The 23,308-nt window shown below is 42.2% G+C and overlaps 1 protein-coding gene across 2 annotated transcripts in view; it reads left to right on the top strand.

Moving 5' to 3' along the window:
• The window catches only part of LOC137425471 (sister chromatid cohesion protein PDS5 homolog B), a 258,555-nt gene that overhangs the window by 37,934 nt on the left and 197,313 nt on the right, over window positions 1-23,308 (top strand). Inside the window, exon 1 of one of the 2 annotated variants that reach the window (XM_078776693.1) lies at window positions 7,878-8,198. The exons of the other annotated variant lie outside the window; for it this stretch is intronic. The gene's annotated coding sequence lies outside the window, so the exon portion shown is untranslated. Of the gene's footprint in view, window positions 1-7,877; window positions 8,199-23,308 lie in introns of those variants that run through there. 2 annotated transcript variants of the gene reach the window in all.

Here is a 23,308-nt window from a genome sequence, read left to right as displayed (position 1 = left end):
GGTATTGGCCTTGCCGTCCATGGCGAAAGCAGCTTCGTGTATGTGAGAAATGTTCCCGTTCTGGGAAACGTTCCCTGAACGCATCACGAGTTCACTGCAAACTTCCAGTTTGGTGAAAGGTTGTAACCACGAAAGTCCGCTGTTCAGTCGTAAGTTGAACCATCTTTTCAATGACTCAGACTGTCTTTAAACCCATACACTGTAGGCCCATCTTAAATACCCATCTTAAACAAAGGATGATGCAACCGACGATTACCAGACCAGCTTAACAATAATTTTACATAATCAACTTGGCAGTCGACAAGTAATGCGTCTTGCGTAAGCGTAAGTAAACGTAAGTAATGCGTAAGTAAATTTGTAAAAATGCGATTTGAACCTGTCATTTTCAATGAACATGTACTCGGTCATGTGTGACTGCAATGATGCATGAAAGGCATCAATGGAAAGCTGAGGATCTCCTCATAATTGGTAAACCACATGTAAATTGTCAAACTAAATAACATTTACATATTAACCCCTTGAATTCGGATTACCTTTTTTTTGATACGCACTGTATATATACAAGCCAAAAGCACCAGGCGTTGCCCGGGTTCTTTTTGAATGAATTTACTACTATAATTCAGCTTTTACACACGGCCGTAGAAGATTGACGACTATAATTCAGCTCAGCTTTTAATTGCGAAATGGGCCCAGCCCGGCCGAAGCGACCTCAACCGGCCTCGCCACCTAGCCTATAACCTTCCCTGGGCCCGTCCCGACCTTTTTAGTTCTTTTTGAATGAATTTACTACTATAATTCAGCTTTTACACACGGCCGTAGAAGATTGACTACCATAATTCAGCTCAGCTTTTAATTGCGAAATGGACCCAGCCCGGCCGAGGTGGGCCTCGACCGGCCTCGCCACCTAGCCAAAAACCTTCCCGGGGCCTGTCCCGACATTTTTTGTTGTAGAGGTTTCCTCCTATCTTTCACCGTTCAGGAGATTAGCGCATGCAGACAAACAAACAAACAAACAAATGAAAAATCGGTCAGAGACCGAGGACTTGCCGGAATGTACTTTTTTATCAGCCATTTTGGACAAATACAACGGCCGAACCACGTGACCAATGATGTAATCATTATTTGTTTTCTAAACTAATTTATTCCTTGATGATGCTCAAGAAATTTCATCTTCATCAGATGAAGTTTTGTACTTGTCGAATTATGATGTCAAAAAAGGGATTCACCAATGACATCATCATTAACATATTTTATTCCCCATGGAGAGTTCTTTACAATGAGCCATGTCTCAATTTTTTCGATTCAACACTTTTGGAGATATAGAGGTGCAAATGTTTTCGGTTTTTCCAAGATGGCGGCCGAACCACGTGACCGTTGACATCATCATTAAAATATTTTATTCCCCATGGAGATTTCTTTACAATGAGCCATGTCTCAATTTTTTCTATTCAGCACTTTCGGAGATATAGAGGTGCAAAAATTTTCGGTTTTTCCAAGATGTCGGCCGAACCACGTGACCGATGACGTCATCATTAATTTTTTTTCGCCGCCAGTTTATGCCGTCATGTCGCACAAAAAATTGCATCTTCATTGGATGAAGTTTTGTACTTGTCGAATTATCGAATTATGACGTCATAATGGAGGCCGTGGGCCGAGAGAGATAAAAATTGGGCACAGTCTATTCCATGGCAAGACAAATATGTGTGTAAAGTTTGGCGATTCTATGTGCAACGGTGTAGATGTAGTACTGCGAACAAACAGACAGACAATCCAACCGATCAACAGACTTGCCGGAATCTTTTCTGGCAAGTAACAAACCAACCGATCAACATACTTGCCGGAATCTTTTCCGGCAAGAAACAAATAGACAAACAGACAAACAGACAAACAAACCAATCAACATACTTGCCAGAATCTTTTCCGGCAAGTAACAAACAAACAAACAAATGAAAAATCGGTCAGAGACCGAGGACTTGCGGGAATTTACTTTTTTATCGGCCATTTAGGACAAATATGGCGGCCGAACCACGTGTCTGATGACGTCATCATTAACATATTTTATTCCCCATGGAGAGTTCTTTACAATGAGCCATGTCTCAATTTTTTCTATTCAGCACTTCTTGAGATATGGAGGTGTTGGTTTTTTCGGTTTTTCCAAGATGGCGGCCGAACCACGTGACCTTTGAGGACATCATTAACATATTTTATTCCCCATGGAGAGTTCTTTACAATGAGCCATGTCTCAATTTTTTCTATTGAGCATTTTCGGAGATATGGAGGTGCAACGTTTTTCGGTTTTTCCAAGATGGCGGCCGAACCACGTGACTGATGACGTCATCATTAACATATTTTGTTCCCCATCGAGAGTTCTTTACAATGAGCCATGTCTCAATTTTGTCTGTTCAGCACTTTCGGAGATATGGAGGTGCACAGTTTTTCGGTTTTTCCAAGATGGCGGCCAAACCACGTGACCGATGACGTCATCATTTGGGCACACTATATTCGAGGGCAAAACAAATACGTGTGCAAAGTTTGGCGATTCTACATGCAACGGTGTAGACGTAGTGCTGCAAACAGACAAACAGACAGACAGACAGATGAAAAATCAGTCAGAGACCGAGGACTTGCAGGAATGTACTTTTTTATTGGCCATTTAGGACAAATATGGCGGCCGAACCACGTCACCGATGACGTCATCATTAACATATTTTATTCCCCATGGAGAGTTCTTTACAATGAGCCATGTCTCAATTTTTTCTGTTCAGCACTTTCGGAGATATAGAGGTGCAACGTTTTTCGGTTTTTCCAAGATGGCGGCCGAATCACGTGACCGATGACGTCATCATTTGGGCACAGTATATTAGAGTGCAAGTCAAATACGTGTGCAAAGTTTGGCGAATCTACGTGCAACGGTGTAGACGTAGTGCTGCAAACAGACAAACAGACAGACAGACAGATGAAAAATCGGTCAGAGACCGAGGACTTGCCGGAATGTACTTTTTTATCGGCCATTTAGGACAAATATGGCGCCGATCCACGTGACCGATGACGTCATCATTAACATATTTTATTCCCCATGGAGTTGTTTACCATGAGCCATGTCTCAATTTTTTCTATTCAGGACTTTTGGAAACGTGGAGGTGCAAAGTTTTTCGGTTTTTCAAAGATGGCGGCCGAACCACGTGACCAATGACGTCGTCATTAACATATTTTATTCCCCATGGAGAGTTCTTTACAATGAGCCATGTCTCAATCTTTTCTATTCAGCACTTTCGGAGATATGGAGGTGCGAGGTTTTTCGTTTTTTTTTTTTTTTTTTTTTTTTTTTGTATACAAGATCGAGGCTCGTGTAAGAGCGAACATTAATCACACAAAAAGACAAACAGACACACAAAACAAATAATATCGGGAGCGGTAGACAAGATGGGGAGAGAGGGGGAAGGACACAAACACAACATTTGAGAGCAGGGACCGAGAGACATGGAGACATCGAGAGAACTGTGGGAGGGAGAGGGCTTTGGGGGGGAGGCATGGGAAGGGGGGGGGGGGGGGGTGGGAGAGGTATAAAACATATGGACACTGCCAAGACTTCCAGGAAAGAAGTTGGAATTTCAAACAAGGTGGATCTGGGGTGAATTAGTGGGGGTAGAAAAGATCAAGGTTTTGGATGGGGGAAGATAAGAGATGGTGGTGAACAGCTGTTTTGAAGACCTGGAGGGAGGAGTGTGATTGAAGTGAGTGTGGGAGTTTGTTCCAGAGGCGGGAGAAAAGAGGAATGAAAGAGTGAAGGTGAGCAGAGAGCCGAGATTTCGGCAGTTTAACCATCAGAGGGTGGCTGGCAGATCTTGTGCGACCTGTAGGAATATTTGGGGGACAGAGCACAGAGAGAGCTGGGGGAGCAAGGCCGGAGAGGAGTCGGTAGAAGACAGAAAGACCACCTACCTGCCTGCGGTGAGTGAGTGAAAGGCCCTCAGAGATAGCTTCATCGCGGGAGATTCCAATGATTCTGAAAGCTTTGGATTCAACAGCGTGAAGCCGAGCCAGGTGTGAGGCAGGAGCACCAGCCCATAGGGGAGAACAGTATTCCATTGAGCTGTGGATGAAAGCCTTGTATGTGGTGAGGAGCTCAGGTGTGCCTAGGAAGGACTTCGCACGACGGAGGATGCCCAGTCGGCGACTGGCTTTGGAGGCCAGCTTGGAAATGTGGTTTTCCCAAGAAAGATCATGGCAGATGGTGAGACCCAAAAGCTTGAGCGACAGAACTTCTTGGAGAGGATTGTTGAGAAAGTAGATGGGAGGGTTGTCCAGTCGATCTTTTCGGAGAGACATAGTAAGAGTGTGAGATTTGTCAGGATTGAAAGACATGTTCCACATGCTTGACCAGTCTGTGATTTTGTCCAGGTCTTCAGAGAGTGAGGAGGCTGCAGACTGCCGATCTGAGGGAAGAGGATTTGAGCGGCAGAGAGTGGAGTCATCAGCAAAGAGATACAGAGGATTTTCCAGAGAGTCGGAGAGATCATTGATAAAGACCAGAAAAAGCACAGGGCCCAGCACACTGCCTTGGGGAACTCCAGCCTGAACGGGAAGGGGAGATGAGAGAAATCCATTCAGGGCCACACGTTGACTACGACCAGAGAGGAAGTCCGCAAGCCATGCATGGAGATTTCCATGGATACCATAGGAGGAGAGTTTGGTGAGCAGAGCTGGGTGCCAGACCGTATCGAAGGCACGTGATATGTCAAGGGAGACAGCTCTGATTTCCTGTTTGGCATTGAGGACCTCCATCCATTGTTGAGACAGCAGAAGCAGCATGTCCAGAGTAGAGTGACCTGGTCTGAAACCAAATTGATGATCAGAGATCAAGCCATTGGAGAAGAGGAAAGATTTCATATCCGAAGCAATGATGGATTCCATGACTTTGCTGATAATTGGGAGCAGGCTGATTGGTCTGTAGTTGCAAGGATCTGTTTTTGCACCTTTTTTGTGTAAAGCAGTAATGTTTGCTGATTTCCAGGATGCTGGCAGATGACCTTGAGCAAAAGATAGGGTGAAAAGAACAGAGAGAGGGTGAGATAGAGCGGCAGAGCAGGATTTTAGGACCCGTGGGCTGATGCCATCTGGTCCAGTTGCAGAATCAGAGTCGAGGTTTGACAAAAACTCCTCCACCTTGTCAGGAGAGAAGGTCACAGAGTCCAGGAGCAGTTTGGTTCGACTGGGAAAGGTGGGAACAGAGAGAGATGGGTTTGGGACTAAGGATTTTGAGGCAAACACAGAGTTGAGGCATTCGGCTTTGTCACGTGCGATGTCAACTGTGTGGCCATTTGAGGTAAGGGAGGGGATGGAGGGGGAACAAACACCAGAAACGGACTTGACCAGACGCCACCAGGATTTGGAGGAAGGAGACAGGTTTGAGAGTTCATTCTTGAGTGAGGAGAGATAGTGCTTCCTGGCACTCCTGAGGGTAGACACACACTTGTTCCGAGCTTGGTGGAAGGAACTGAGATTTCCTTCAGTTGGATTAGCCTTCCAAGAGGCAAAGGCAAGTTGTTTCAGGGCAACTGCCTCACCACAAGATTCAGTGTACCATGGACGGGAGGAAGGGTAAGACAACTGAAGGTGAGATGGGATAAATCTGTGCATGAGAGAGATCAGTTTGCTTTGGAAGTATTCCCAGGAAGAATTGATGTCAGAGGCAGTGGAGATGGGAGACCAATCCAGACGATTGATGGCTGCTTGAAGACCGTCCCAGTCGGCCTGAGTGAAATGCCAGACTCGTCGATGCTGAGGAGGCTCTCTGAGAATGGCCAGAGAGATGTCCACTTTGACAAGCACATGATCAGAAGAACCGATTGGAGCAGAAGAAGAGCAGCAGACATTAGCAGGGAAGTTAGTCATAACCAAGTCTAGAAGAGAAGATACTCCATTGGCTGAGATCCGGGTCGGGAAATTGACAGATTGTGTCAATCCCAGTGAGTCACAGAAGTCCTTTGCTGAGGTGCCATGACTGGTGAGAGAGGAACCCACACCCAACCAGGTGGCATGATGACAATTGAAGTCACCACATATGAGGAAGAGAGAGTTGGGATGAGTGGATAGAAGTTGGTCCATGTTGTCAGACAGTGAAATGTAGATGGAGTCATCACTGTTTGGGGGACGGTACAGAACACATATGAACAAAAGGTGGGAGCGGAGAGGAAGCCGTAGCCAGAGGTACTCCTGGGGGTGAGGAGGAGAGAGGGCAGTGCAAGGAGAGTGAGGCAGAGAGTTTTTGATAAAGATAGCCACCCCACCACCAGGCCGAGGCTCAGGTCTATCATACCGGAGGAGGGAGTAACCAGGAAGAGATATTAAGGAATCAGAGACATCTTGAAGGAGGAAAGTCTCTGTTAAGCAGATCAAGTCTGGATTGTCAGAAGCAACCTGTATGGAGAGATCAGTCAGGTTTGAGCGAAGGCCCCGGATGTTTGAGGTCCATACCGTTAATGAAGAGAGAGGGGGAGCATCGGGTACAGGACAGGGGAGGGGAGGAGTAGGGTAAGATGAAGGATGAGAGGGGGAGGTAGGGAGAGCAGTTGTTTGTGTGTCAGCGATTGCAGAAGAGTTCCAAGAAAGGGAAGGATGAGGAGGATGAAAGGTTTGAAGGTGAAGGGATGAGGCACAGTGAGGGGTTGTTTGAGGGGGGGCAGAGGAAAGAAGAAGGTTGGGGTGGGTGGAGGTATGAGATAGAAGGGAGACGAAGTGGGGAGGAGGCAGCTTTGAGGAGGAGGGGGGAGGAGGGAGAATTGGAGAGGAATGGTATGGGGGGAGATTTGAAAGGGAGGGGTTGGGGGGGAGTTTTGAAGGGGAGGAGTGAGGGGGGAGTTTAGGAGGGGAAGGGCAAGGGGGGAGTTCAGGAGAGGAAGGGCAAGGGGGGAGTTCAGGAGTGGAGGGGCAGGGGGGGAGTTTAAGAGTGGCGGGGCAAGGGGGGAGTTTAGGAGTGTAGGTGCAAGGGGAGGGATTTGGATGGGAGGGGCAAGAGGGGAGTTTAGAAAGTGGATGATTAATGAAAGACGAACATTGAAAACAAATTGGGTTTGTTGTGATTTTCAAGTTAGCAATCCGTCTCAGAATGATGGAGGAGGGATGGAATGAATGTGAATTTAGACCAAGTAGTGAGGGAGACGTATAAGATATTGAATTTCTTTTTTTTGAGGTGGAATGAGTTGGAGAGGAAATTGAGAAAAGCCTTTTAAATAGGAAGAAAAACAGCGTGTTGTAAAATACCACTGAGTAAAACACTGAAGGGGAAAGGTTATACATATTTAAATAATATTTAAACAGAACCGTGAACAATCTTATGTGCACAAAAATACCAACGGGGGAAGAGACGAGAGGGACCACCACGAGTCACGTGAAGGGCAAACGGTCAATTTTGAGCTCGGAAGCTAATATTTGGACATGACAGTGACCAAGTGATGTGTCTACAAAGGATGTTTTTGATTTATTGATTAATCACTTAATTGATTCATTATTTATTGATTAATCAATTAATTATTTTTTTTTTTATTAATGCCTTATTTAATTTAATTTCTTAAAGATACATCTTCGGATGAAGCACTAGTGGTTTAGTTATGCTATTAGCCAATTGATTAAGAAAATATTTTATGATCATCATACATTGATTTTAATTATGCAATTAATCAATCAATTATTGTACACCTCTCCCTCCAAATACAGTCTCTATGAACTGCATGGCGGTATTGCCGGGTGCCTCAGGCGCTCCGGCAATGCAGCGCTGGAGGATTTTATTTAATTATTTGGCACGGGGGCGGTGTACTTTGAATGTATCTGTACTTGTATATACTTATAGTTATGGCGTATGCACCTTTTATATACAGTATACTTGTCGGGAAGAGCATTCCAAAGTGGAAAAGGGTTAAAGGAGAAATGCGTGTGGAGAGGACAAGGAAAGAGAAGATCACAGAGCAAGTGAAGAAGAAAGACGAAGAGATTGTTGGCAACACACCAGAGACGGATACACACACGGGCATCGCGAGGGAGTTGAGAGCACGTTTGCTATTGGTTCTTGTCGCCCGGCGCCTATGGACAGCTCAGCCAATCAGCGCGGCCGTCTCTCTCTCGCCGTCAGGAGCCTTTGGCGCCATTTGAGGCGCCGAGGCCGTCTTGCCGCTGTGTGGAGTTGTTGCATTGATAAACAGGTAGGGCCCGATCGGCTGTTAAAGCATCTGTGAACGCGCGTGTTTTCCTTTTCATTCACGCATTTCGTCTTTCTTGTCCCGTCTTCCTCTCTGACATTTGCATTGCGTGTTCTCTTCCATCTCTGCCTGAAGCTCTCTCACTCGATGAGCCCTCTCTGCCTGTATCACCTCAGACTGTATTGCGCTCCGTTTGTCCCGTCTGGCATGCTCGGACAGGCGGACTTTCTGATGACGGACGTTTCCCCGGACACTAGCATTGTACTGATTGTCAATATCCAGGAACGGGCCGTCCTGCTGTGGCCTGGTACGGCTTCATGTGGCCTACAATGGCCTGCCTGCCTGTACAGCATTTTCAGATTGCTGTGTCGGCATCGAGGCCTGTAGGCTGTACATGGCCTTGGTTTGCTTTACCGGCTCGGATGCTCATTGGAACCAGATCTGATCGCTGATTGGCTCTTTCGATTAAAAAGCAAACCCTGAGCCGTTTTCCTGTCATCCGTGCCAACTTTGAACCTCCTTTTGTTACCTCTGACCTTTGGCGAGTTTTTCATATTCTTATTTTGTGGCGTTTCCTTTTGATCTTTCATTTATTTTTAGTCCTTCTGAGGTAATTTTTCTAAAGTAATTTTCTTTCGGTTCCTTCTGAGGTAATTATTTATTTTCTAGCATGTCTAGCGGCCATGGCCACATTTTCTGTTTACCATTTTCTGTTTGGGTCCACCACTGGGCTCCTCGTCATGTGATTGGTAGAATAACTGGACAATTTAGTTCAGCCATTGGACCAGTACACCTCAAGATATGTATGTATATGTATGATAATTGATATGATATGTATGTATGTATATGTCATGTATATGTGTATGTATGTATATGATACCTCAAGATATGTATGTATATGTATGATAATTGATATGATATGTATGTATGTATATGTCATGTATATGTGTATGTATGTATATGATACCTCAAGATATGTATGTATATGTATGATAATTGATATGATATGTATGTATGTATATGTCATGTATATGTGTATGTATGTATATGATACCTCAAGATATGTATGTATATGTACGATAATTGATATGATATGTATGTATGTATATGATACCTCAAGATATGTATGTATATGTATGATATGATATGTATGTATGTATATGTCATGTATATATATGTGTATGTATATGTGTATGTATATGTCATATGTCAAGATATGTATGTATGTATATGTATAAAATATATTCTAGTATGAATGACTTGTATGTTGTCAATAAGAATGGCCTGCATGTTGGTTGCCAAGACAACACAAAATATTACAGTATTTGCAAAAGTGGAATTGTGTTTTTCCCTCGTTCAAGCGTCTACTTTCTGCAAATAAATTTTGCTAAAGTGCAACATTTGCGTATTTAAACTACTACTTCTACTTCCTTTAACAACCCCAATTATTCCCACCCCCTTGTGGTATCGAAGAACGTTTCCAGCACAAGTCTTTCATGAACTGGCTGGCCAGGCTTGACGTCCGACTGAAGGTGGCAGGAAATTGGAATTTGCCCAGGGTGTCGGCGATAACTTGCCTTCTCCTTGCGAATGACACCATGGGATGAAGGGAAGATGGGTACTCAGGCCAAACCTCCTTTGGAGGGACGGCACACGCTTTGATTCCTCGCCCTGCATGTGAAACACCAGGACGGCAGTTTATAGCATGGCCGAGATTCAAACCATCTCATATTTTCCCCCATCCAAAACCTTGATCTTTTTCCCCCCTGCTAATTCACCCCAGATCCACTTTTTTGAAATACCAACTTCCTTCCTGGAAGTCCTTGCAGTGTCTATGTGTTTTATACTTCTCCCACCTCCCCCCAAGCCCTCTCTCTCTCACAGATCTCCTGATGTCCCTACTCTCAAATGTTGTGTTTGTGTGCTTCCTCCTCTCTCCCCATCTTGTCTATCACTCCCCTTATTATATGTTTTATGTGTCTGATTTTTTTGTGTGATTAATGTTAGCTCTTTCACGAGCCTCGATCTTGTATACAAAAAATTAAAAAAAACCCCAGGCAAGATAAAGTTACAATCTGTCATTTTATGTTCATGGTGACACCTCGGTTTGGATCCTTGCCTCACAATATAGAGCAATGTAAGTTTCATTTTTGAAACTCAAGTTGACGTCTGGTGTCCACTCAAAGTTCACGTCCCTTGGGTTTCAGTCCTCAAGGAGGTTAACAAAACACCAACAAGCTTAAGAAACTTTCACCTCTTTTCATGACGATTGCTACATCCCTCAGCTTCCTTCTCACTATTTTGAAAACCGATGTCCCTTTTCTACTGTGTGTTCAGGTAAACTCCTCATGTTTCATGTCATGGCTGTGATTATGGCTCCCCTCCTATGGTGAGGATGATATGTTGTTTAAATTCCTATTTCTTTCTCACTTTCTTTCAATTTTTCAATAATTTACAATCGTTCAACCCTCCTTCATTTCTGAGCCAGTCTTCAAATTTGGCATGGATGTACCTTGGCCGAATACACCCACACTCCCTTCTGATGTTTTTGAGTTGGTTTTCCTTTTTGATTTTAACGGATTAAAGATAAAGAACTAACGGATTAAAGATTTTAAAAATCGTACATGGTTTCTTGCCATTCGCTTGTATTTCAATCGATAGAGACGAAAGTTGGCACACGCAGCCCTTGTAGGGATATGATGATAAATTTGTAGTAGAGTCCTTTTTGGGATGACACAAGGGTCATAGGTCAAAATTGATCATTAAATTTTGGCTTTTGGCTTGAAGTGCATAATTTATATTTTAATAAATCCAGACAATAGTTGCACAAAAATACCTTGTACACAAATAAATACCAAAAATACCTTTAGCCCCTTCAGACGAAAGGAGGTAAACATTCGTTTTGTGTCTTCCTTTTAATTTCATAGGGGCCAAAGTAGATGAAGGGGTGGAGAGGCGTATTGCGTTCACTTGTTACTTTCGCCACCAAAGGTGGATGGAGGTTATGTTTTCACCTCTGTCTGTCTGTTTGTCTGTCCGTTTGTCTGTTTGTGAACAAAATATCTCAAAAAGTTGTGGACTGATTCGGACGAAATTTGGCAGAGATGTAGCGTATGTGACAACGACGAAATGATTAGATTTTGGTGAATATCTGTATTCGGATCCGGCTACTAGAAAATTTTAAGTGATTCTTCACCATTGGGAGATAGGGCCAAAAACGATACATAGCAGGATATCTCAAAAAGTTATGGATGGATTTGGTCTAAACTTGTTGGACAGGTTGTGTGTGTGACGAGGAAGAATCGATTCAATTTTGTGGAAGATCCGGATCCGGATCCAGCAAGTATAATTTTTTAAGTGATTCTTCACCATTGAGTGATATGGCCAACCAGACAGAGGTATGCTCTCCACTGAGTGCTGTTCTAGTTAATGTCTGTGATTCCAGTTAAAAAAATAATTTACCATTAATCAAAATATTATAAACCAAAAACGATGGCAATTGCTTATTGACTTGCAAAAAAAATTGCATAATGATGCAGGAATTATTGTGCTGCATTTAAATTTGCCACAAGCCTATTGACATCAGAAGTCTGTTGTGGGAAATCTATTTCTTATGTAGACAACTATGCCATGATTTTGCCTTCGATATTCAACAATGGTGTTCCACCTTGTCATCCTTTCATTATTTTTCACTTCTGCCCTCCATCTTTAAATGACCTTTAACATATTTAAACGATCTTTTAACGACAGTGGGCCGAGGCTTGTAAAGTAGCAAATGTGCTTAAGGTCAATATTGATTGCCAAACAAACCTAATTGCCCCGCATGTGAAGCGCAGAGTAGGGTTAACCAATCGGTTCATTCTGTCTGTTTCCAGATGTCGTTCTCTGATTGAGGAACCACTTAATTTCTATTTAATTCAATATTTTGAACACTGGAGAACATGAATCGGAACATGAACCTGCAGCTTAGCAGTACTTTGGCTCTGAATTTGGCAAGTTGTGCAGAATTTTGTCCCGATCGCACATATGCAGTGCACAGAGGAGTAAGGTAATTGCTTCAGTCTGTCGAGCAGTCGAACAAAATTGAAAATCATTCAAAACTGGAAACTTGCTGTTTTTAGGGAAATCATAAAGGACACAAACAACAGGCACAAATAACCAATTTAATGCGTCAAATAAGGTGGTGTAAAAGAGGGTGCATTAACGGCGGTAAACCCCCTGATCAAAAGTTATTGTTTTTTTTTTCTACAACCTTTAAAACCTTTATTTCAATTGAATGATTTACTTGGACACTAGACCACAAATCTCCTTCCTGGCACTTCAAAAAAGCCTTTAGTTTAGTAGTATTTGGACAACATATTACTCCATTTCGACCAATCAACTTTGCTGCTCACACTCAACTTTGGGGGCTATCGAGATTCAGACAATTGCAGCTCATAGGAAATATGAATTGTGCTCGGAAACAGAAAGCGAGAGTTTAAAAGATCCTTCCCACATCCTTTTTCTCAATACTGTGCGGGGTAAGGTGATCTATGAAATTTCTAGTTCCAGAACGTTTTAAGGGAGTGTTATTCATACCTGCTGTGGATATCTGCTTCTTACTCGTGAGTTACTGATTTTGCTACGGTGATGCTCTCGTTTTCATAAGGGTTGTATATTGCACGCGTTTCTCCACATGGGTGCACTCACATCCACATTTGATCACTTTTTCAAGTGGTGGTGGTTTGTATGCAGCCTGGGGTTTGATTGGCTGCATCATTTTATGGGGGCGTGGCTGTGCCGCTGATGCAATGTCCCCTATTACCAATAAGCTGGTACTCATTTTCCCAACCTCGGAAGGATGACAGGCTGAGTAATTTCAACCTGGTGTTATTTCAACGGCACGACAGGGGTCAAACTCAGGACCCTAAGATCTCAAGCGGCCTTAATCATTCAGCCAACACCAGGCTTACTTTTTTCAGTGACTTTGAGAATAAATAAATAAATAATTTGAGTACATGTAGACGACCTTTGTCAACCTTGTACTTAGAGTGATAGTGTTATTATTACAATAGTTTTAAAATAAATTGTGAGCGCACTGATGTGGGTTCCCTTTGTTCTTTCTGGGTTGGTCACCTTCATTTCCCCTTGGTTGGACTTTCTTTTTCCTTCGGATAAGCAGCATTTCAAGTTTCTTCTTTGCTCATGCGAATCAAATGACTTACGAGTAATGTTACGGTGGCAACGTGCTATGGTACGTGCCAGCATTCGAGATTTACTTTATGTGATAGGTCGGCAAAAGGACATTCAAGTTTAGTTTGTCTCTGATTCTAATCCTAAATTTACGTCTTTGATCACAGTTTGTTGTTCAAGCACAGAAAGCAGGCATAGCTTGCATTATTTCCGTCACCATTTGTGTGAAGACCTTTCACTTGGGCAAAGAACCAATGTGACTTACAATGTGCTCTTTCATGCATTCTGCTGCTCTATCATACAATGAACCATATCCAGGTATACAAGGGGCTTATATAGAAATCCGCATGGTTAGAACAAATATTTATGACTTTTTATGATGATTGCACATGTCAAAAGTATTTGTAGATGCTAATGCAGCCGATTCTCAAGGTTGAATACCTGCCAATTCAAAATAAATAATTCAAATAGAGTACTATCTAAATTCTAAACCATTCTCACAAATTTGAGTGTTCCCAGTTGGAACACCTCTGTTTGCAAATAGACCAGCATTTGTTTATTTGTTTATTTTGTGCATTTATTTAATTTGAAGACTGCTTCTACTTCAGAGCAGATGGCAATTAAAACCCATTTACACCCACTTGTTCTCTTTTATTGTACATTGTGCTCTGCTCCTAGCTTGCAGGGACTCATGGGAATGATTGAATGTAGGAGTTTGCAGGAAAATGAAAACGATGTTTGTTTAACTGAAAAGATATGTCAATGGACTTTATGGACATTTCAGATCGTCTTTATTGACGTCGGCATTGAATAGATATCTCCACAGGACCTTTCTGTCCTGTTCCAAATTTCCTGTCCACTGACCACTGTTTGCTTTGTATTCGTTTTCCTTCTCGTTGTTGTTTCATCAGTGCAGCCTAACATCACTGCACGGCTCATTAGCACTTTCAGGCATGGTTGTGTGGTTTTATTGTTGTCACATTTTGTTTTTCATCTGAGGTTTTATACTTTATCATAAAGACATTGTTTTTATTATGAGGTGTTTTTACCTTCACCAGTGAAGGTGGGCGGAGGTTATGTTTTCACCCCTGTCTGTCTGTCTATCTGTTCGTGAACAGGATTTTTCTAAAAGTTGTGTACAGATTCAGATGAAACTTGGTGGACAAGTTGGGTGTATGGAACCGCCTTTAGAAGCTATTTTTCCCCGCAGAGTGGGGGTTGGTCTTTTTTTGGGCACTGTGGTCCCCTTTTTGAAGAAATGTTTTACGGCCGGATGCCCTTCCTGCCACAAACCCTGTTAGTCGCCTCTTGCGACACACAGGGAATTACCAGTGAACTGGTACTCAATTTGCCAACCTCAGAAGGATGATAGGCTGAGTCAACCTCGCTGGGGTTTGGGGGGGGGGGGGGGGTATGAAGAACGAGCCGATTAGATTTTTGAGGTCTGGATCCAGATCCAACCTAGCAGTGGGATACAAAATGTAAACTGTTCAGCCTGGAGGAGGTATGCTTTCAGAACAAGCATAGATCTGGAAAAGGGTATAAAACAATTTCTCGAGTGATGAAAGTTCCCAAGAGCACAGTGAGCTCCATTATTTGGAAATGGAAAGAATATGGACTACCCAGACTCTTCCAAGAGCTGGCCGTCCAACCAACCGGGCAGAAGGACCTTGGTCAGGGAGGTGACCAAGAACCCAATGATCACTCTGAGCTAGAGTTCCTTGGCTGAGACAGGAGCACCTGCTGGAAGGATAACAGTCTCTGCAGCACTGCACAAATCTAGGCTTTAAGGGAGAATGGCCAGACGGAAGCCACCCCTGAGAAAAAGGCACATGACAGCCCACCTCGAGTTTGCAAAAAGGCATGTGAAAGAATGAGAGAGTGAGGCAAAATATTCTGTGGTCTGATGAGGCGAAAATTGAAATCCTTGACCTGAATGCAAAGTGCTATGTCTGGAGAGAAACCAAGCACAGATCATCACTCATTTAACACCATCCCTACCGTGAAGCATGGTGGTGGCAGCATCAATCTATGGGGATGCTTTTCAGCAGCAGGGACTGGGAGACTTGTAAGGACAGAGGCAATAATTATGAATGGAGCCAAATACAGGCAAACCCTTGAGGAGAACCTGCTTCAGAGTGCAAAAGACCTGAAACTGCAGCAAAGATTTAAGTTCCAACAGGACAGTGACCCCAAGCATACAGCCAAAGCAACACTGGAATGGATTCAGAACAAGAACGTGAAAGTCCTTGAATAGCCCAGCCAAAGCACAGACTTGGATCCCATTGAGAATCTTTGGAAAGACTTGAAGATTGCTGTTCACTGGCACTCCCCATCCAACTTGACAGAGCTTGAGAAAATTTGCATGGAAGAATGGGAGAAACTCCCCAAATCCTGATGTGCAAAGCTGATCCAGACATACCCAAGAAGACCCAAAGCTGTAATTACTGCCAAAAGTGCATCTACAAAGTATTGACCCAGGGTGTTGAATACTTAAATGTAAATAAGATATTTCTGTAATTCATTTTTATGCCTCCGCCCCTAAAGGTGGCCGGAGGCATTATGTTTTCAGGTTGTCCGTCCGTCCTCAGTACATCCGTCCCGTACGTCCGTCTGTCCGTACGGGCTAAACCTCATTTTTTTCAGCAACCACATGTCCAACAGGCATTTTAAGGCCATTTTCCCTGCAAGAGCGGGGGTTAGCCTTGCGGTCCCCATGACAATCTTCTCCATTTTGCCCTATTTTCTGCATCTCCCCTTGTTAAAGCAACCACATGTCCGATTATGGCAAAACTTTCAGGGTAGGAGTGATACCGATGCAGAATGTTTTTTTGATAATTGTGACTCATAGGTCATGTGGTATGGCAGACATCTAGGATTAAATGCAAATAGTTAAAAAAAATTTTTTATCGGAAACCGCTGAATGGAAATTTTTTAAACTTGGCTCCCAATATCAAGTACATTGAGGAACAACAAAATGGGGAACAAAAGTATGATAATGATGATATAATCTGTGAAGTAGTATACCAGGCAAAAATATTTTAATCGAATTCCTTATCCGAAAAATCTGAAATTTCCAGCACATGATCTATGACCAAGTGTATTGAAATATTAAATTTGTATTGACATCATAGGTCACATGGTTTGGCAGCCATATTGGATTTAACCTAAAATCTTCAAAAAACATCTCCCGAACCACCAAATTGATTGACTCGAAGCTTTATGTGTGTCATTGGCAAGAAATGGCGATTAAAAGTTGATCACGAAAACATTAGTGGTCACATGGTGTGGCAGCCATATTGGATTGAAGGAAAATATTAAATAATTATATCTCTGAAACCGCTTACGCTATCGATGCTAAATTTTAAATATGTCATCTAACACCATTGTTGCATATCATTTGAAAATGATGACGTCGTAGGTCACATGGTCTGCTCTTTTTAAATTACTAGTACACCCGCACACTACGGGAGCTGCAGAAAGGGTCATTCCTCTTTGCGGTATATAGATTACAGTCGAACCGAAGGTTGGATCTCAAGAACATTGGGTGTGTGTTCATTTACCAAGTTTCTTGTGGAGAGATCACCAAGTTGTTTAAGCATTCGAGCAAGCACTCCATTCAAAACCGTTAAGGAACGGCTGGCTTGGCAAGCGTTAGCTAGCTGCTTGGTAAATGAGCGCATCCCGGTCTTCCTCCCTTTGTTTAATATTAAACAGCGGGAGTGAGTTTCAAAAGTTCGCTGTGAAAAATGCCACTCTAGTGGTAGAAAGGGCCATGTTATGAACTCAACATTTGTGGGTTATATAGATTACAGTAGATCTTCGATCAGTTCTGTAAGTAAACGGTACTTTATGGATGTTGGGATTCCTCCAAATTTCTTCATTTAGTGTTATAAACAGATTTAGCGACTCTTTAAAAAGCAAATCACACGTGTTTGTGGTTTATAATATTTTTTTCTTCCTGTGGAAGCTATTGCTCACACGGAAACGCCATTATAACGACTAGTGAGGTACCCGTGCTACGCACGGGTGGGAGACCAGAAGCAAACAGACAATGCAGAAACGGCGAATGCTAAAGCATGAAACCAATAAATTCCACATTCCTGTAGCACCTTCAGTCGCACGTCTGTCATGGATAGCAAGTTCGTGAAGGACTTCCATGAAAAACGTACCCGTTCGCAAACAAATGGGTACGTTTGTTCTATACCCAGTCAATGGCGAATCTGCATATGGCGATCCGCGAATTTCACGTTTAGAAAGTAGAAACCATCACGGCATTCCGTCATTCACTTGAACTCGATATCTCTTTTTTCCTTTCCAAACAGCATAACTCAATCACAAATTAAATAACATTAATATAAAAAATAAACTTTTAACAACATTCGTGACACAAACAAATATTTAAATCCTGATGTGAAGTTCCGTACGGTTGGGTGAACACAATTACGAATTCAAAATCGTAATTGTATTCACTCAATTCCAAATCATCAATTGATACTTTAACAAAACGATTAACACGATTAACGTTTAACGATTTAACATTACGATTGAATGACAGTTGTATTGGGATATTATCAAACCCGCGCATTGCCGTCATCTGTCCACTTCCGCAATCGCGGCAGGTTCATAATTCACATTAAAATCAAAACGGTATTTGTAGAATTTCAATAAAAGCCACATCACTGTTTATATCGGTAAATATTATTCCATCGTGTTTGGAAAAACTGGAAAATTGGAAAAATCGGGAAATTGTTAAAACAATATAGCCTATTTTACTCCAGGGGGTCCCAGGATTACCCACCCAAAATATCGTTCGATCGTTTCAGCCATTTTTGCGGTACCTTCGAACGGACGGACAGATGGACATTTGGTGAATTAGAGTAAGATAAGCTATTTAAACACGTTATCTGCAGGAAAAACGCCTTGGGGAAGTGGGACATTATTAGTATTAATATTGTTTTGTCATAACATTAATAATATGCGATTATCATTAATTTTGTTATTCAAAGCGTCTTTGGAAAAACGTCACGATAAATCTTTTTCTTTGGACAAACGCCATGATAAAGCTAACTTAATGCGGCTATACACCTCAACACGCCACCCATTGATGGCAATGGCAGGGAAAACCCGCTCGGGAGAGAAAACCCCCTAGGGGAAGGGGGCAAATGAATGCGCTACAACATTCATTATGTAACCCTTGGTCATCCTGTCAAGTTTGGTTGAGATTGGATAACTAAGGACGGAATGTATTGGCGTCAAAAATTCATCAGACAGACAGACGGACAGACACAAATGGCGTATTTTAGTATGATTTTGTAAAGATTTCGAAAAAAAAAAAGCACTTTGACATTATGGGGTATTATGTGTAGATCAGTGCCAAAAAAAAAATCTCTATTTAATCCATTTTAAATTCAGGCTGTAACACGAGAAAATGTGAAAAAAGTCAAGGGGTGTGAACACTTTTCGAAGTGACTGCATATATCTTTTGTAATTTGATTGCAGTTGCATTTGTTATGAACTTGTAAAAGAGTCTTTTTTTGAGAAATTAGTACACCCGTTCCCTATGGGCTGGCAGGAAGTCATTCCTCTCTAGGATATATAGATTACAGTAGATCTATGGACGGGCATCAAGAACATCGGGGGAGGGGCTGTTCATTTACCAAGTTTCTTGTAGAGCGCTCGCCAAATGGTTTAAGCATTCGAGTAAGCACTCCATTCAAAACCGTTGATAAGGAATGGCTGGCTTAGCAAACACTAGCTGGCTGCTTGTAACTGAACACACCCCGGGTTTCCTCCCGTTCAGTTTAGTGTTAAACAGCAGTAGCGACTGTTTCAAAAGGTAATCAAACATGTTTGTGGTTATAATACTTTTACTTCTGGTATGGGTGCTCCCACCAAAACACCATGATAAGCTACTTATAAACATCAACATGCTGTTTGTTCAAGGAGTGAAAACCCTTTGGGGAGACGAGATATTATTCGTATTAATATTGTTTTGTAATAACATTAATATTATGCTATTGCCATTAGCGTTGTTATTAGAAGTGTTCATGGATCAATCGCCACGATAAAGCTATCAACACCGATATACGACTTCAACACTCAACTGCATTGGCAGGGAAAACCCCCTTGTGGAGGGGGGCAAATTAACTGGCTACAACCTTCATTATGTAACCCTTAGTCCTGTCAAGTTTGGTTGAGATTACATATGTAACGACGGAATATATCACGGTCAAAAATCGACGGACGGACGGACCGACGGACCGACTTGCATATTTTAATATGATTACTTGTAGAATGTTCTTCACAACCAGCATCTCTTTAAATATTTTTTGTGTCTCTATCAACTGTGTTTTAAATCCAACAGAATGGGGCACAGGTAGGGTACTTACCTTTGAGCTATCTCACCTAGATTGGATTCCATCCAAATTATAAACTGTCAGATCGGTGCTTCACAAAGTCTGTCATCCTGTGAATGAATGTTAAGCTGGGGATCCCTCTGATAGCATTACCTGGTAGATAATCACCTGGTGTTGGCCTAATGGTTAGGGCGGCGGGCTTGGGATCCTAAGGTCCTGAGTTCGTAACATGGGAAGAGGGTGCTGCACAACCGTGCTCTCTATTGATCCAAACCTGCTGTTCTGCAAAGCAGAGCACATCTGGTGTGTAGGCCCTTGAACCCCTTGAATTTAATGATCTCCCATTTTCATGTTTTTGGTATTTAGTGCATTTCTTGTAATAAATGGGAATTGCATGCAGCAGTGCGCATGCCTTCACCAGGCTGAACAGTTTACGTTTTGTACCCACTGATAGGCTGGATCTGAATCCGGACCTCCAAAATGTAATCGTCTTGTTCTTGTCACGTAACCAACTCGTCCAACAAGTTTTGCCCGAATCCGTCCACAACTTCGAGATGTCATGCGATATATCGTTTTTGGCCCTTTCTCTCAATGGTGAAGAATTGCTGAAAAATTATAGTATCCGGATCCGCACCTGGACCTTCACCAAAATCGAATCAGTTTGGCTTTGTCACACACCCAACCTGTCCACCAAATTCCATCGGAATCCGTCCACAACTTTTTGAAATATCCTGTTGACGGACAGGCAGGGGTGAAAACATAATCTTCGCCCATCTTCGGTAGCAGATGTAACAATAGCTTTTCGTTTTCTGTGGAAATTAGCTTGAACACATGATGATTTTCTTGAAGTTAATTACCACTTTTTTGTGTCATTGTAATATATATATATATATATACACCATCCTATCTTCTCTTCTACAAATATGTTTGTATTAACCTTAGAACATAGTTTAGTTCAATCAGTCCTCATCACATCTTGTCGTAAAACTTCAGTCATAATTTATTTATAAGTTTCCCTCTCACAAGCACAATTAAATTCAACAGACAGGGAGTGAGACCGGTTTAATTAGACAATCGAGAACAAAGTTCTCAATGGGGTGGCTCCATTTTACCATCAGTCCAAAGCTTGAAAAGTTCATTCTTAAGTTTCGCCAGATCAGACTCGTGCCCTTGGCACCGAGTTGAAGTGGCACCATATTACACATTTATTTCGATCTTCCAGTCCAGGTACCAACCTCATATTTTCAGATTTGCATCCTACAAGGAATGGACACGTGTTTTAAGACTGAATAGAGATCAGACTAATTAGCATAAGAATGACATTAATTGGTGCTAATTACACATTAAATTAGAGTATTTTAGAACAAATTAGAGTACAAAAAGAAAAGTTGTCAAATAAAATCTGACCATACATGTAACAAGAATCAGCTGCTTATTCAGAAACTTTCCAGATCCCGAATGTAGATATGCGGATAAATATCTAAAGAAAAGAGAGTTCGCAATGAAGTGGCTTCACAGTTCACAATATAGAAACTGGACATGCTTTTGCGAAATTTTCTTTCAGAAGGCACAAAATAGTTTGTGAACACCACTTCGAGTCTTGGTGTTTTCAAATGGAGCAACAAAGACAGGCCAATCTATTAGGGTACCATGTGAAAAAGAAAACCTTGGTCGAAGATCCGTAACTAACCACAATTGACAACAGCAGAGAGAGGCAAGAGCTGTTAAACGTGACGTGAAAAAGGTAAACAATGTTAAGTTTGGTATTTGTATCACATCTCAATAATAGACAAAGAGGACCCGATTAAAGGAATTACACACAAAAAAAAATCTACTTTTTATGCCTCCGACGAAGTTGCCAGAGGCATTATGTTTTTGGTGTGTCCGTATGTCCATGAGTCCGTCCATGATAGATTTCGTTTCCGCGATAACTTGAAAACAGCTGAAGGGATCCAAGTCACACTTGGTGCATTTATGCATAATGAGGTAAAGATGAACTGATTAGATTTTTGGTCACAAGGTCAAAGGACAGAGGTCATGTTAGTTAAAAATCCTGTTCCTGTGATGACTTGTGAACCAGTGATGGGGCTTTGACCAAACTTGGAACAAGTATAGCATATTGAATTATGATGCAAAGATGAACTGATTTGATTTTGGGGTCAAGAGGTTAAAGGTCAGAGTCTGCAATAGGTTTATAACTTGAGAATGGCTGAATACATCGAAGTCAAACTTAGTACAGCTATGTATAATGATGTAAATATGAACTCTTAGCTCGACTCGAGCCTTGAGTCTGTATACAATATATATATATATATACAGTCACGTGAAAAAGTAAGTACACCCCATGTGAAGTTTTGACTTTTTCAACATATTTCAACATACAGCTATTTGATCTTCATTTAAACAATATTGATCGATAAAGGTGATATAATAAAACAAATATCATGAAACATTTACATTTTGTAGTCCATTGTATAATTTAAATAAACATTTGTGGAATGCAAATGCAAATTTCGCATGTGGAAAAAGTAAGTACACCCTTGGCTCTAATAGGTGGCATTGCCCCCTTTGGCAGAAACAACCTCAAGTAGGCGTTTCTTATAACTGTCTACCAGTCTCTGACATCGACTGGGAGAAATTTTTGCCCACTCCTCCATGCAGAATTCTTGCAGCTGTGCGATGTTTGAGGGGTTTCTTGCGTGCACAGCTCATTTCAAATCCCCCCACAACATCTCGATGGGATTTAGATCCGGGCTTTGACTTGGCCATTCCAGAACCCTCCATTTCTTTCTTTTCAGCCATTCCTTGGTGGATTTACTGGTATGTTTAGGGTCATTGTCATGTTGCAAGGTTTACCTTTGGTTGAGCTTCAACTTTCTGACAGATGGCCTCACATTATCTTCAAGCACCCTCTGGTACAATGAAGAATTCATAGTGGATTATATGATGGTGAGCTGCCCAGGCCCTGATGCAGCAAAGCTGCCCCAAACCATAATATTTCAACCACCATGCTTTACACTTGGTATCAGGTTCTTGTGGTCAAATGCTGTCTTTGGTTTTCGCCAAACATGTCTCCTTGTACTGTGGCCAAATAGCTCTACCTTTGACTCCTGTCCAAAGCACATTGTTCCAGAAGTGCTGGTCTTTGCCTCGGTGTTCATTGGCAAACTTTAGTCTTGCCCTGATGTTCTTTCTGGACAGCAAAGGTTTCCTCCTGGCACACCTCCCATGTAGATCAAATTTGTGCAACCTCTTTCAAATGGTAGACTCGGGCACTTTGACATCAACAGTGGCAAGAGCTACCTGTAGGTCCCATGATGACATTCTGGGGTTCTTAGAGATTTCTTTCAGCATATTGAGGTCTGCTCTCGGGCTGAACTTGCTGGGGCGGCCTGGCCTGAACAAGTTGGCAGTTGTTTGGAATCTTCTCCACTTGTCAATGATCTTCCGGACAGTCGAATGATTGATTTCAAATTGTTTGGAGATATTTTTAAATCCCTTCCGAGACTCGTAGGCATCTAAAACCTTCTTTCTGAAAGCCTCAGAGAGCTCTTTTGATCTAGGCATGGTGACGCCGCACAC

The sequence above is a fragment of the Myxine glutinosa genome, chromosome 4 (genome assembly GCF_964187855.1).
Source record: "Myxine glutinosa chromosome 4, kmMyxGlut1.1, whole genome shotgun sequence".
Taxonomy (NCBI): domain Eukaryota; kingdom Metazoa; phylum Chordata; class Myxini; order Myxiniformes; family Myxinidae; genus Myxine; species Myxine glutinosa.
This window is presented reverse-complemented; position numbering and strand designations above follow the sequence as displayed.